The sequence below is a fragment of the Passer domesticus genome, chromosome 8, assembly GCF_036417665.1.
Source record: "Passer domesticus isolate bPasDom1 chromosome 8, bPasDom1.hap1, whole genome shotgun sequence".
NCBI lineage: Eukaryota > Metazoa > Chordata > Aves > Passeriformes > Passeridae > Passer > Passer domesticus.
In genome coordinates this window covers 26642050-26655071 of record NC_087481.1, presented here as the reverse complement: position 1 = coordinate 26655071, position 13022 = coordinate 26642050, and the positions used below count along the sequence as shown (strand labels likewise).

Below are 13022 nucleotides of genomic sequence, written 5' to 3'. Positions count from 1 at the left end.
TCACAGAAAGGTTTGGGTGGGAAGGGACCTTAAATCCCATCTCATTCCACCCCCTGCCATGGCAGGGACACCTTCCACTGTCCCAGGCTGCTCCAAGCCCCAGTGTCCAGCCTGGCCTTGGGCACTGCCAGGGATCCAGGGGCAGCCACAGCTGCTCTGGGCACCCTGTGCCAGGGCCTGCCCACCCTGTCAGGGACCAATATCCCATCCATCCCTGCCCTCTGGCACAGGGAAGCCATTCCCTCTGTCACTCCATCCGTTGTAAAGAGTGCCTCTCCATCTTGTTGGCTCCTTCAGGCCACAATTTGGTCACCCCAAAGCTTCTCCTCTCCAGGTGAACACCCCCAGCTGTGCCAGCCTTTCCTCCAGCAGAGCTGCTCCATCCCTCTGCTCATCCTGGTGCCTCCCTGGGCTCTCTCCAGCAGCTCCAGGTCCCTCCTGTGCTGGCCCCAGGGCTGGGGCAGCTGTGCAGGTGGGGTCTCAGCTGTGCACAGAGGGTTTAAATCAACACAGGAGCAGAACCTGTTCCATCCATCCAAGAACTGAGGGAAAACAACTGATTAACACCCCAGCTTTCCCAAAAGGCACAAACCCAGGGCTGCTGTCCTCAGCCTGGGGCTCCTGGGCTGCAGAGCAAGAGGCACCTTAAATCTCTCAGCGTGGTTTGAACACAGCTCTGCTGATTGCAAAGAAAGCAAAACAAGATTACAGCTCAGCGAGACAGCGTGCCCCTCGTGAATCCAAATAAACAAGACATTTTGAACTATTTCCAGCATGACTTCAGCACAAAATAACATTTGCACATCAGTGTAATAGCTGATGTTTTAACTGCTTGCTAAGGGAGCAGTCACGCACTGCAGCCCTGAGTTCAGTGGTGGCTGCTCAGCCTTCAAAGGAAGCAAAAAGAGCTGCAAAAGAGCAGTGCTGCACTTGAAAGCCTTTCAGAAAGCACTAAATGTATTTGTGTTCACTCCTGAACCCAAGGAGAACACGGCCTGCCCTGTCCCCACATGTCTTGGGTGGATGAGGCTCTTGAAAGGAGCTGGGATGGCAGCAGCCATCAAATCCCAGCTGAAACCTCGTGGGTTCCAGAGCCAGGGAGGAAAGGGAGCCAAAGCCAAGGGGCACAAGTCCAGAGGATGCAACAGAGGAGGGAAAACCCATTTTCCCTTTGAACCTGTGCAAGGACCGGTGACACGCCCTCACGGGAAATCCCATTACTGGGGCCCTAAGCCATGAATCAATCCCGGAGTCATTCAGAGCCAGCCCCAGGACAAAGGAACAGTCAGATGCTAATTCAGGCCACAAAGCTGGAGAGGGAACGTTCTCTCTTTGGATTAAGGATTAATCATCAGCAAGTACAACCTATTTTCATTAACTGCAGCCATTTCCTGCTAGCACATCCTTTCCATTTTCCTGGAAACACGGGAGTAGCTACATGTCTGAAGGCAAATAAATTAGGAGACAATAAGGAAATTATCCACAGCACCCAGAACAAGCCAAGCCTGAATATTCCCATTGAATAAAGCAGCTAAAATATCTACCAAAACCCAACGTGGTGATCCAACAAATTGAACACAAGGTATATAAAATCTCTGCTCCAAAATTCCATTAAACCTTTAGTTTTGCAAGAGGCAAAGATGTCACTGCTTGGAGAGGCTGTGGATGCCCCGTGCCTGGAAGTGTCCAAGGCCAGGTTGGATGGGGCCTGGAGCAACCTGGGATGGTGGAAGCTGTCCCTGTTTGTACCAAAACCACCCAGGCACATCCTGCAGCATCCTCTTAACATCCCCACTTCTCTGGGATAGTTCTGATGAATGCATCTCAAGCTCTGTCAGGGAAAATATAGGCTGGATATTAGGAAGAAGTTTTTCACAAGAAAGAATGATAAAATATTGGAATGGCCTGCCCGGGGAGGTGGTGGAGTCACCATCCCTGGATGTGTTCAAAAAAAGACTCGATGTGGCACCATGGTTTAGTTAAGGTGTTTAGGGCATGGGTTGGATTTGATGATCTTGAAGATCTCTTCCAACCAAGTGATTCTGTGAAAAGCTGGGAGGAATCATCAAACCATTTAGGTTGGAAAAGACCTCCAAGACCACTGAGTCCAACCTCCTCAGTCAGCAGCAGCTTCAAGCTCAGGCTTGCAGGAGAACAAACCAAAGATGTCACTAAAAAAACCCCCACAATGTTACAATCAAAGTGTGGCCTACAGAGGACACAGAAAAACTCCACATGATTCATAAATTCCCCGCAAGGTGCTTTTACATGCACAGGACAACACCCAGGAAACAGCCACCACTTCTAACAAAGATTATTTGAAATTCACAGGGTGGTGAGTTTTTGTGGTTGATGGTTTTTTGAGTTGGGGTTAATGGATTTTTGTGGGATTTTTTTTGGTGGTGATATTTTGTTCATTTTCTATTTAAACATCTGCTCTAGTCACCTGTTGGCCACTTAACTGGGAGATCTCACCTCTGAGTGTTTTGCACTGGAATTTGCTGTTAACCATTCCAAGTCCTTGCTGCATTCACACACAATTCTATTCCTGAGCAAACAACTTAAGCAGGAATATTTTCAAAAGACTGCACATAAGCACATATGCTCTCTTCCCATGGAGCTAAATTTGGTAGGTATAAGCATACCTGGCTGTAACAAGCTGAAACAAAAATCCCTGAGACACAGAAACAGAGTTCCAGGCATAAACCCCTGCTTTCCACTGCTCTAAATAGTCCCTGTTACACTGTGATTACACAGCAAGCAGTGTTTGCTTTGCTCTCTGAGCCCAGGGTTTCTCCTTCACAGCCACTGAAATTCAAGTTTAAAACAGAATTCAGCAAGCAGCTCTGTCAAGCACATTCCATGCCAGGCTGGAGGATGAGTATATTTATATAACAAAAGGCTTCCTGGATTATTTTAAGGCTCAAGTTCTGCAAAGGGAACAATTGATGAAAGGGATGTTTTTCCTTTGTTTAAAAAAATAATACTCATACCAAGAAGGAAAAAAAAGCCATTGAAGAGATAGCAGTGCCTTGATATTCCACTGTGAGATCCCTGGATCACAGCAGAGTCATCCACATGCTCTCTGACCCCACGAGTACAGAACCTGTGCTGTCACAGAGTGAGATAAATACAGCAAAAACCAGAGGTCACAGACACCAAGGCAGCTGCAAGTGCATATCTGCACATAAATGATGAGCTGTGCCACAGAATCACAGAATTATTTTAGGTGGGAAAATCCCTGCCAGCCCATGGAATCCACCCTGTGCCCAGTGCCCACCCTGTCCCCAGCCCAGAGCACTGAGTGCCACCTCCAGCCCTTCCTGGCACACCTCCAGGGATGGGCACTGCAAAGCTCCCTGGGCAGCCCCTGCCAAGGCCTGAAATTGAATTCCAAAAAGGAATGACAGAACTGGGATTGTGGGTGTGTAGTTTGAATAGAAGTGTGTAATATCACATGGTGGGAAACTTAAGAGTTTAAATTTTTAGAGTATAGTAATATATATAAACAAGATGGATGTTTTAGGGCAGAGGCTGATCCTTCTTCTTCTTTGTGGGTTTGGGTGGTTTTGTGTAATTGGATAAAAAAGTTTTGCAGGATTGGATAAAAAAGCATTGAAGGCCATGGGTGGTTGGTTATTGGGTTAAAAGTAAAAATAATTTAGGTGTCATTTCTTAATTGGATAATTTATCCTTAAAAGGCCTTGTAGAGAGAGATGGAGCTCCATTTTTAGTTTGTTAGAGTGAAGTGCTGTAGAACTCACAGTTTGTGAGGCTGTAACATAGATAAGAACTAAATCACCCTTTCCATGCAGAAATTCCTGCTGCTGTCCAAGCTGAGCCTCCCCTGGCCCAGCCTGAGGCCCTTTCCCCTTCTCCTGTCCCTGTTCCCTGGCAGCACAGCCCGACCCCCCCTGGCTGTCCCCTCCTGGCAGGGAGTTGTGCAGAGCCACAAGGTCCCCCCTGAGCCTCCTTTGCTCCAGGCTGAGCCCCTTCCCAGCTCCCTCAGCCCCTCCTGGGGCTCCAGCCCCTTCCCAGCTCCATTCCCTTCCCTGGCCACGCTCCAGCCCCTCCATGTCCTTCCTGGAGTGGGGACCCAGAACTGGACACAGCCCTGGAGGTCCCTGAGCAGGGCCAGCCCAGGGGACAGTCACTGCTCTGGGCAAAGGAACAACCCAACATCACAGATCCAGCCACACCTGGTTTGAATCCTTTCCCTTCAGCACAGAGCAGAGCAGCCTCCTCTGCACCTCTTGATGTTCAACCCCGATTAAAGCTGCATTAAACTTTAAGTAATAGATGCCTGCATTATTCATGAGTGCTCTGTAGTGGATGCAGAGCAAACAGAAGCTGAATCAATGCAGTGACAGGAGCTTCAGGTGTCTGCTCAAAGTGTCTCCTGCTCCCAACACTGATGTACTTGAAGAAGGGTGGGGAAAGTAGGAATTTTTCACTACTGCTGTAAACAAGCCTTGGTATTACAGTTTGTCCAGAACAGTGACACAGAGGCAGCTTTCAGAGAGCAACAACTGCAAAAAACCTGCTCATCATCCCTCTGACCTGTGACACACAAAAATATAATTTCCCTCTATTACAGCAGCCTTGGTGTTTAGTCACAGCATTTTTCTCTGGATTTCTGGTGGTATTTCTTAGAGATTCTGTGGAAAAGCCACTGAATATCTTAATTCCACAGCCTTTGAGATCCAGAGAGATGCAGTATTGGGACAGCCAGAGGAGAGGGGCTAAACCCAAATTTGCCAAAGACAAACGTGCTCAGGACACCTGCAGGGAGAATTCAGCTGGATTAGGAAGAATCACAACTGAAAGGTGTTTTTCTGCTCTGTCTCCCACAACAGCCTCTCACAATCAGCCAGTTAAGGTGCACTAATATTTAAGAATATTTTCAGGAAAAAGGCAAAAGGTTTCCCAACTAGGAATGGAGGCATGAGAGACTTGGCTCACTCAAGGTTCTGGACACTGGGGCTGCACACAAACAAATAACAGCTTTTAGAACACTCTTCCTCAGAATCTTTACACCCAAAACTCCACTTTTATTTTCTGATTCTCACTACACCTCCCCTCTACCTCTTCAATCAGTCATGGAGCTTTCCAGCACGGATCAAACTCCACAAAACCATGACAAATCTTATGAGATGCCTTTCAGCAAATCCTCACACAGCTTCAAAGGATTACTGAAAGACAAAAACACAACTACAAGCAGCAATAAAGGGCATAGACCCTGTTTATTGTCTCTTTGCAGGTCATTTATCTATGCCAAAGCCAGAGCTGGGAACAGAACACAGGTATTCCAGCCCCATTCTGGCTGTCTACACAATATATCACCAGTTTCCATAGCCAAAAGGGCAAAGATTTCCCTACAAGCAAAGTTCTGGAAGCATTTATCCACAATCTACATCTTCAAGTTCTGCTCTTAGTCGTCCTTCCCTGGAAGCAGGCAGAAGGAACTGATCTAAGGGATCTTTCAGTTGTCTTTCCCTAAGATTTTACAATATAATAATACTGGAGTTAGACAGTTTGTGAAACATCCAAAAACAAGAACGTGCCCCAATTCAGGTCACAGTAAACAAGGTACTGAATGAACACATCACTCCAAAACACACATGTCTGGAAATGCATAATGCAAGATGCACTGACCTACCTGAAACTGCTTTTCTAGCCAGAGCACTCGATGCATCAGGTTAGAAACTCATTTGGAAGAGGAGAGTGGAAGCTCAGACCTGCTGCTGGCAGCTTCTCACGTAGTCATGAGAGTCACTGTTAACAAAACAGCAAAGAAATAAAAATAAGGACATTTAAGAGGTGGAGCTAACAGGAAGCCTTCATTAAAGCATCAGGAGGTGTTTCAGTGTGAAGATGACCTCAAGGTCTAACAAGAGTTTGGATATAGAGGGAAGGCCATGCTAACACAAAATCATGGAATGGGTTGGGTTGGAAGGGACCTCAAAGCTCATCTCATTCCATCCCTGCCATGAGAGGGACACTTTCCACTATCCCAGGGTACTCCAAGCTCCATCCAACCTGGCCTTGGGCACTTCCAGGGATGGAGCAGCTGCACTTTAAAAACAGTACTTCCCACAGGACACAGAAAGAGAGAATGTCCTTGTGTGCAGACAGGCCTAGATGAGGTTTGGAGGATATCATGGGGACAGCCAAAGGTGATACAGAGACTCCATCCTCAGAAGGCATGAAAAGACATTTTGTTATTAGAAATCTACAGTTCTCATAGAAACAATGATGGACCTAAGACCTGACTGGCCTTTAGGAATCTTCTCTCACACTATTGATGAGCTATGAATAGCACACTCTGGAAAACCATATCTATAAATAATGAAAGAGAGATAACAATTGTTTGAATTCTTCCCTCTAAGTTTCCCACAGCTTCCCAGGATTTTCCTAGGAGAACCATATGAAATTACTACAGGAGGAGACCACCACCCCCACAACAACGTGGCTTTCGTGGCTTTCCCAGTGCCACAAACAGGCTGCTGACCACCCTGCTACACCCAGAGCACCTTTTCTGAACTACAAGAGCAATCCAGAAAACTCGTGGGATACACATTGCCACGTGGAGCCCCAAGTAAAGAAATTAACCTCAATGTTTTCCCTGAAGGGAGCTGCTGAAGTGACACTGGCTCTGAACTCTGCATCACACAAGGTATGATGAGGGGGAGCAAAGGAGGAAGGCTTTTCTGACAGTCTCCAAGATAAGCAGGATCATTTAGGAGAGAGAGGAAGAAGTAAAGAGAAGCAAACCCAAAATGCTCGTGGCCAAAATCCTCAGGTGCCAGCATGCAGGGACCAGGTTTCTCCCCACCCCTGTGCCCCCCTCTGCCAGCAGCAACACTCAAACCACTCATCCTGCCCTGGGAAGCAAACACACTCTTCATCCCATCCCTCCAGCCTCCGAGGGAGGAAAAACCAGGGTGGGGATTTGGAATAGAATCAGCCCTGTGCTGCACAGGGCTCTTCCAACTCAGCTTTCAGATAAAGGAAAAGCAGAGGTCTCCCTGCTCCATTCACATTAGTTAGTGCAATTCATACATTTCCACTCAAATACAAGTTGGAGAGGAAGGGGGGATAAATAAATCCAACTCTGTTTGTTGAAGCAGCACCAAACCCAAGGAGTTGTCTGCCAGGAAACAAGCAGATGGTAGCCTGGTAACTAATTTCTTGAGACTCCTTTTTAGCTACATTTAGGATTGCTTGGAAATTTGCTTTTGAGTTTTCACACTGCCTCACCTTCAGTGAGTGCAGCGGGGAGGGGGACACCAGGTACCTCCACCTGCAGGCCAGAAGATCCTTCTGTGCCACAGGCTGGAAGAGACTCTGTCCAGATGGACAACCAGAGCCATGGAAAAACCAGTGAAAGCCATGCCAGCCTCCTGCCCTGCCTGCTGCAGGATCATGAGAGGTGTCACCCATGCCAGGAAGGCCCTGTTTCCATGAGTAACTGGCCATTATCTCACAAGAGCAGCCCTCCCAAACTCAGCACACTCGCTTATCTGCAGAGTTTGCCGAGCCCCCAAAAGCCAGCCCGGGAGGAAGGCAGCCAGGGCCAGCTCCACACCCTGCCTGCCCCCTCTTCCAGCCATGACAGCTCTCATGGATCCCAGAGCCCAGACACAAACACACGTTTTTGATGAGCAAGCTGTGAATCAGCAGCATTTGCTGTGAGAATCCCGAGCTGCTCCCTCTGCAGCCTCTCCCTCTGCTCTCCATGGAGCCTGCAAGGACACGTTCCTGCCACATCCAGAATTCTTTCTGGGCTGGTGAAAGGACAGGAGGAGCAATTCACAGCGACAGTTTGGGTACTAGCAGCTCTGCTGGCAGCAGGACTGCGTGGCAAGGTCTGATTAGAGCTCTGTGCTGTGTGTCCTGTGGCACACACAGCACTGCCCAACTCCAACACTGCTAATACAGAAAACACAAGGTGTGCCTTCCCCAAATCAATGAGCCTGGATGCCAAACTCCTCCCTCCTCTGAGGGACACCCTTCTGCTGGCAGAGCACTGGCTGCTGCTCTGCTGGGGGATGAGCTGCTGGTTCAGGGCCCTGTTTCCCTAAACTCACTATCCCTGTGGAAACGGTGCAGCTCCTGGAGTTGCTAAGTGATGCTCAGCTGGGGAATATCTGCACATAAATGACAAGCTGTGCCACAGAATCACAGAATTATTTAGGCTGGAAAAGCATCCTGCCCGATGCTATTTACAGAAATGCTGATAAAGTTCTGGAATGGCCTGCCCAGGGAGGTGGTGGAGTCACCATCCCTGGATGTGGCACTGGATGCCAGGGTTTAGTTGAGGTACTGGGGCTGGGTTGGACTCTATGCTCTTTAAGGTCTCTTCCAACCCAGTGATTCTGTGAATTTCAGCATCTAAGGTGACCATGCTCAGCTCTGGCTGTGCCACCCCTTGCTCTGACAGCCACAGTGTTTCCTTTATGCAGGAGTGTCACATTCGTATTTTCTGAAAAATCCCTTTGCCCAGGATTTTTCTCCTGGGAAGCTGAGAAGCCTCAGAGAAAAAGGAAAACAATTTTATCTCATTTACTTCTCCTGTGGTTTGCTGCTTTGGAATGTGGTTGGAGATTGTTTATCCAACAGGTGATTGTTTCATTGGTTTCATGTGAATTGTTTTGACTCTTCGGCCAATTACGGCCAAGCTGTGTTGGACTCTGGAGAGAGTCACGAGTTTCATTATTATCTTTTCAGCATTCTATAAGCATCCTTTCTGTATTCTTTAATATAGTTTAGTATAGTATTCTTTAACATAATATAGTATCATTAATAAATCAGCCTTCTGAGAACATGGAGTCAGATGCATCATTCCTTCCTTCACTGGGGCACCCTGCAAATGCAGTACAGGAGCACCTGAGAGGAAATTTGGGAGGTTTTGATGCTGTGAAGATCAGTGAGTGAAGTTAGCACCAGCCTCGTTCTCTGTGTCACAGCACAGCTCAGAACCACCAGGCACAACAGGACCCAAACCTCTGCAGAGCTCTGCTGGCTCATTCCCAGGAGATTCCCCATTTTCCAGCACAGTGTCCCAGCACAGCCTGCTCCAGGCTCAGAGTGCGAGCTCCATCCCTGACTGATGCATCTGGAGATGTCACAGCCAGTGGAGAGCTGCAGGATTCCCAGAGAAAGGACGTGATTCCTCTTCCTAATGTTCAGATGTTTCCCAGGTGACTGCTACCATCCTTATTATCCATGTGGAATTACAAGCAAAGTAGGATTTAGGAGTTAAGTGGCCACATCTGAGTGCTGAGGGCCACTTTTGTAGACATTGCACAACTCCTCGTGCTGTTCATCAGCAAAGCTCTGGAGTTGAGGATTCTCCTGTGACTTCTCCTTCCCACTTCCCACATCCACACAAGCAGCACCATGGCATAAAGAGCAAGAGCAGGCCCTTGTCTTATTTTCTAATTCCATTTAATCAGCAGGGATCAGGAATGTCTGTGAGGGCTGGATTAACCAGCTGAAGAATGCTGCTTGGAGAAGGCACCCCCATGATTAGAGCAGCATCTTCATTTCACACCCTGGCACAGGGTATTTCCACCTTTCACTGCCTTTTTTTTTTTTTTTTGCACCATTTCAGCAGTACTGAAGTACTCTTTAAAATACTCTGGAGAAATTCAGCCTAAATAGATCACTGACATAAGTTCACCAACCCAGTTCGCTTGTGGATTGAAGAAATCAAATTAATTGATTTAGAGACAACGTAAGGGATTTTGAGAGGATGTTTAGCTGATGTCTAAGATGTCATTTTAATCCTCCTCACAGTTAATTCTTTGAGTGTAGGGAGCCAGTAAAATTTGTGGTGCAGCCCTTACACAGAAAAACATCTCCACAGGCGTGCTAATCAGGGAACTATTTTGCAAATTGTTCCTAATCTACAGTTGCTTGTCTCTGCTCTCTTCCTGCAGAGACAATAAAATCATCCAGCTAATAGCAATGTGAAAGGGAAGGAATGATCCTCATTTGGTTTAAGTAGACAGATCTGCACTAGGGAACCACTAAATAGTGCAGTGATGAACTCAGGGAGGCAGCCCAGAAACATCCCTTCCATCTTTTGGGCATGGAAAGCTGCCAGGAGACCTGCCAGCACGATGAAAACTCATTCCCAGTGTCCCAAAAAGTGAAAAAAAAATTGGTACTGCAATTGACAACAACATAATTATGTGAATTAGTAGGATTTGTTGATGGGATTTCTTTTTTCTTAGTTCTTGCAGTATCATGGTGACCTGAATACACCCGACCTCTGCAGCAGGAGACTCTTTCCCTGTTTCCAAAATAATCATTCCTGTTCCCAGACCTCCTCCCCAACCTTATTGTTGCTCAAACTTCCAAAAAACACCTTCCAAGGCACATTCCTCTCCACAAACCTGGCCCCAGTGCTGCTATGACCCTTCTCATCCCTTAGGGAGCCAAGTGCCCCACAGGGATGCCTGGACACTGAGAAGTGACTTGGTACACACACTGACATTTTCAACTGTCCCCAAAGGGTGAGATGCTCAGATTCACCCAAAAATATTTTGAAAGGGAAAGATTGGTTAATTCTAAGAAAGCAAGTTATGGCTAGGTCAGAAAACATTAATAACATGAAACACAGTGTAACTACTCACTGCTGAGGCCTTGTCAGGGTGTTCACAGCCAGACCCACCAAGATAAAAATCCAGGGTCTGATAATTTAGACCTGTTAGGGATAAGGAATTCAGGGAATTATCAGAATTTTGGACTGCATGACATCAGAGAAGTTTCCTGATGTCCACCACCAACAGGAACCACTTCATATTGCTTATTATACAGCTTTATTTTCCCAATCAAACTTTGTTGGCATCTCATGAATCATCTTCCGTGACTGGTACCTATTCTGGTTTTGCAGGAGGATGGGATGAAAGCTGAGGACTCCATGACAGGCCTGGTCTACATGCTCCTGCTAAAGAGATGGAGACAGAAATAGTTCACCTTGGCCTGTAGATAATGTCAGAATTCCCACTGTACTTAAATCCATGACTTCACAGCCAAAAGCCTCCCTGTCAAGATATCCACTGATTCAAAAATGAGCCACAGCAGTTTCAACTTAGCTCTTCCCATTTTGCAAGAGCCTTGAAACAACAGCACCTCAGACATACCCCACCTTCCAACAGGTGACAGCTGAGACTCAGCCATTGCAAAGAGAGGAATCACAAGAATTCCTTCAGAAAAAGGCTCCTCAAGGATCAGAGCTGAGAAACCATGAGATCTCTAAGTTTTTAACACCAGAACAATTCCTAGGAGGATGAGGCTTGATGGCCTGGGAAGGAGGAGAGAGACCAGGCTGGCTGCTGCTGCTTCCCTGCAGGTCCCAAAGGGACCACGGGCAGAGCAGAGACCACAAGGAAGGAGCAGGGCAGCAGCCCAGCTCTGCTGGCTGCTCTTCCAGCCCCAGCAGGGTTAAGAGCTTTAGTGCACACTCCGGGGAACGGGATCCTGAGCTGGTGACTCCCTGAATGTCTCCTTTGTGAGCCACCCCAGGCACAGAGCTCACTCCAAGGACAAGTGGAGCACGGCCAATTCCACAATTCCACGAGGATTCTGTGGCTCTCCTGGGCAGGGAGGCCATGGGATACTTCTCAAGACAGCTAAAAACAACCTGCTCCATGAAGAACCCTTAGAACTCCACTGAAGTGGGAAAAAACACATAAACACATTCTGCTCAAGTGGCAAACACCTCACAATGAGCCCAAGCAGTTTGCCCCAAGTTACTGCAGCAATTAAAAGATCTTCTGAGTATTAAAAATGTACTTCTGGCACTTAAATTTATAAAGGAGGCTTCTTTGAGCTCTTAAAATATCATTCCATATTGTGGGTCTCATCTAAAGTGAGGATTTGCACGATAATTGTATTGATATCAGCCCAGCAAACTTCCAGGCATGCAGCTATCCCTTGTTAACCTTTGCAATTCACCCTTCCTGCCCAGGAAAACTCCATCAAAGAAAGGCTGAAAAATGGGAAAAGGGAAAGTATGGCCCCCACGGCACCTCTGTGAAGGAGTCAGCACACCCAAGAGCAGGGATGACTTTTTGCAGATTCCCTTTGGTGCTGCAAACACTCAATGAAAAGTCAGGGTTTCGCCTCCGCTGTTACAGCCCTCAAAGTCACTCACCCCAAGCTTTAGGGGTTTTTATTTCCTTTACAGCCTCATGCAACAGAAATACCACAAACAAGCAAAAGCACAGAGAAGAAGCAAAAAAAAGCCACCACCCAAACCCTAACCCTCAAAGCTGCTGAGCCATAGCACTTAAACCAACATTTAAGAGCGGCTCAACTGCCCCAACCAGACAAGGCTCTGCCCGAGGCTTTGGCTACTTTCAGCTCCAGGAGCTTCCTGAGCACGGATTTAGGAACCTTTTGGGAAATTCCTCATCCTAAGAGCTGCTCAGCTTCCCTCCACTCCCTGCAACTTGATCCCACTGAAACTCTTGGTATCCACAACACTTTCTGGCAAGGAGTCTGACATGTCCCTAAGAGAGGAGTCTGTATGCCACTGCCCACTCCTTGGGATTCCAGTCCCTGCCTCATCCCACCTTTCCCACTCACAGGAGTGCAAAGAAATCCTTTTTTTCTGGATTTGGCCATGCAGCTATGTTTAAATTACTGCCTAGCAAGCTGGGAGGGTTTGCTCTCTCACAGACAGCAGGTTGGGAAAAACTCTTCCCCTCTGAAAGTAGGAGAGACTTTGGAAGTTCTTTACTGTAAAACAGCAAATACCAGAAATGTGCTGCTCCTCTGGAAGCAAAGCAGACTTTATCCCAGCAGGTTCCTAAGATGCCACATTATGATTTTCCAGCACATTTCCAGCTGCTCCTTATTTACCCAGCAATATCCAGTGGAAATTTGGGGGAGAAAAGCTGACTGCAGACTATTCCATAAACAAAAAATAATCTGGTTATGGACGCCAATAATTTTTCATACAAGAAATGGTTTGGAATGTGATATGCCAATCAAAATTAACATTTAAA

The 13022-nt window shown here is 47.1% G+C and overlaps 1 protein-coding gene across 5 annotated transcripts in view; it reads right to left on the bottom strand.

Annotated features, from left to right (window-relative positions):
• The window catches only part of SGMS1 (sphingomyelin synthase 1), a 92133-nt gene that overhangs the window by 60356 nt on the left and 18755 nt on the right, over positions 1-13022 (bottom strand). For 4 of the 5 annotated variants that reach the window (XM_064429910.1, XM_064429915.1, XM_064429911.1 and 1 more), the window contains exon 2: positions 5660-5775. The exons of the other annotated variant lie outside the window; for it this stretch is intronic. The gene's annotated coding sequence lies outside the window, so the exon portion shown is untranslated. The remainder of the gene's footprint in view (positions 1-5659; positions 5776-13022) is intronic. 5 annotated transcript variants of the gene reach the window in all.